Here is a 3,269-nt window from a genome sequence, read left to right on the forward strand (position 1 = left end):
CTGTTACTGCCTACTCTCTGTTTCTCATGCTGTGCAGTGGTGTTTCAAGCCCCTGCAAAGAAGCCCCTTTTTATTATATTACATAGATGATAAATTTCTTCCTCATGCCTCATGCCCCTGATAGTGAGGTAGGGGAATCTGCTGCGATAGCAGCTTTAGAGATTTAGTTTTCGCAGAAACCAGGGGAAAGAACAGAAAGATCGTGTGTGTGTGTGTGTGTGTGTAAGTGTGTGTGTGTGTGTGTGTGTGTGTGTGCGCGCGCGCGCGCGCGAGTGAGTGTTCTATCAGTCTCTCTCAAAGGAAAATGTGTCATGGTTCACATACAAAGAAGGTATGAATTTTGGGGGGAATAGGCACGCAATTCAGATTTGAATAGCTGAAATGTTCCTGAATTGTCATTTGGAAATAGCCTGTTTATCTCTGAGTCTTTAAGCTGGCTCCCCCGATCTAATTCTTGGGTAAGTAGTTGATTTGTCTATCCTTTCCTCACAAATCTCTGGCTGGCTCACAGACTTTGTAGATCTTCAGGTAATATCTTCTTTCTCTTCCTGGAGCAGCTGCTGTGTTCAAGGAAAAAGAAGAAGAAAAAAAACCCAAGCAGTTTTTCTTGACGCAACAGAGAAGCAAAACACTAGCTTCCAGCCATCTATCAGCACTATCACAGCTCAGAATAGCAGAAATCTCCTCCCTGCACCAAACCAGGCAGAGGGGCTGTTCTCAGCTCTTTGCTACTCAGGTTGGTGATCCACCTGGCCGAGTAGGGGCTGGCAGCCAGCTGCCCATTTCTGAGTCCATTCTTAGGCTGTGAACACATCTTTAAATCAGATAATACCTCACGGGGAGTGGGCAAATTCTGGGCCACAGTATTTTTAGGGCCTTACCTCTCCCGCGGCTTAAAATCTGCAAAAGATTCCAGTTTGCATCGCGGAATCCGCTGAGGTTACTGAGCATGCCCAGTGCTCCTCAGGACGCCAGATTCGGGCAGGGAGGGAACAGGGAGATGAGAAGATTGCAGGAGTCACCACCGAGAATGGAGCCTTAAAAAAGGGCAGGGTCAGTGTTAGAGAGGGGGGAAAAATGCCAGTAAGCCTGCTTGCTTAAAGGTAGAGACGTTTCTTTTCCCGTCAGACTGGAATTATTTTAAAAAATCAGAGCAGAAGGTTTATCTGTCTTCCCAAACTTGAATAAATACACAAATTAGGATTCTGTGGATACTCAGAATAAAGGGTATCAAGAATATCAAAGAACTATTGTTCCCTGGATGAGAGAGAGGAACTATACACAAGAATTGGGAAAGAGAAATATAAGGAAGGCTAAGATATAGGAAAGAAAATCCCCTTTAGGGGGAGGGAGTTCGAAGCTGTCCTAGAAAAGCAGTCTGAAGTCACTTAGATATGGGATGTGAGTTGTCACTTGTGGGGAACAATTAAAGGGTTTAGGAGCAAATGAGGATTAACTAGGGGAATTTAGAATTTACTGGACTAGATGAGCAGTTTGTGGCTTAAAAGAGGAGAAAAAATTCAAGTTTGGCTAGAAAAGAAGGGTTACAGTAAGTTGATGGAAATTTTTGAAGTCATAAGTTTGCATTTTGTGTGGATAATGGCCAGTACAGAATAGTTATTGTTTAATGGCAAGAGAAGATCGTGTTAGCAGTTCATTATAAGAAAAATAAGCCTGGGAGGCTAGAAAAGATGCTGAATTATTGACCTACTTTTATATTTGTATAGCATTTTAAACTTCCCCAGTTGGTTTTATGGCTGTTTTTTTTTCTTCTGAAAACAATCATGTTAATTAAAGCAAATTTTATTACTTTAATTGAAAGATTAGAAATTGAGGCACAGAGAGTTTGAATAACATATGTAAAATCACATAGTGATGAAGCCAGGGCTAGAATATAGGTCTTCTAAAAGTAGTTCAAGGAAAAAAAGCAGTATTTTTACATTACATTAATAATTAGGCTTATCATAATCAGATCTTGGACTGGAGTTTTATGCTTAGAAGAGAAAGGAAGAAATAGCTTTGGGTTCTGTTTTAGAAAATTAGTCAGATGACTGTGCAAAATAATTATATGATAGGCAATATGGCATAGTATTTAAAAACACAGTCTGGTATGTCCAAGCTCTGCTATTGACATGCTGTATGATCATGGGAAAGTGATAAGCCTTAGTTTTTTCAACCGAAAAATGTCTCCTGGGTTTTTTTGATGAGTAAATGAAATAACCTGTGTCAGGTACCTGGCATTTAGTAGTAATTGCTCAATAAAAGTTAGCTGCTATTATCATTATTAATGGAAATATAGACATCGAAATGAATTCCAGGTTTTAGGTCTTTATGATAGGTGGCTTGTCAGTACTGTCTACTAAGAAACGAGGGAAACAGAACACTGTAAAGTGGAGGTAGAAGGTGGGATACTTAGTTACAGCTATGGAAACTTTGCAGTATGGTGGGAAAGCTAATTGGAAAGGCATTAAAAACCAAGATTAGATGTGGGACCGAAATAGTCAGAAGTAGACAGAGAAGCAACAGAGAAAGAAAAATCGCAAGAATAGACAAATATGCCAAATGAGTGAATATATTCTGATTCAATGAAAGGGAGGAATAGATTATTTTTAGGCCTCCAAGATTTACCTTCGTTTAGTATATATAAAGTACATATTAAGAGTATGGATGTGGGAGACCCTGACATGTTTCTCTCTTCTCTTGGTCCTCCTTAGAACCGATGTTTCTTTTGTTGAGGAAGGCATCACTGCATTTCGTAGACCCTAGTCCCTCTAAGGGTTAAGATGTTCAACTCTTCTTGGCCCACAGTATAGTCTGGCTTTGATCAGACCTGACTGTTATGTTTGAAGCTATTAGAATAAACTATATTTACAAGAATTATTCACTTATTAAATGTCTACTATTGACCAAATATGTCTTTGAGGCTGGGGAAACAGCAAAGAACTAGATGGACAAAAACTCTGTCTACGTGAATTTCACACTGTTTTCTCCTCAAATATTCAGTCATTGTTATAAGCATTTTGAGATGGGGTATATGAAGACTATATGTAACAATAATGATAGTGATATAACTTTTGTAATAATGGAACTAATCATTTAAAAGTATGAAGCCAGGAATTTAGGATGTTGCATATGATGAAATTTTCTGTTGACATTTGGTATTGAATTTTCTTCTAGGAGTAACCTGGCAGTCTTCAAATTATCAGGCAAGGGGAGAGGCTTCTTGAAGAATATTTTTATAACAAACATTTCTATCTAATGCCATTTAA

Source organism: Pteropus alecto, unplaced genomic scaffold, assembly GCF_000325575.1.
Source record: "Pteropus alecto unplaced genomic scaffold, ASM32557v1 scaffold3, whole genome shotgun sequence".
Lineage (NCBI taxonomy): Eukaryota > Metazoa > Chordata > Mammalia > Chiroptera > Pteropodidae > Pteropus > Pteropus alecto.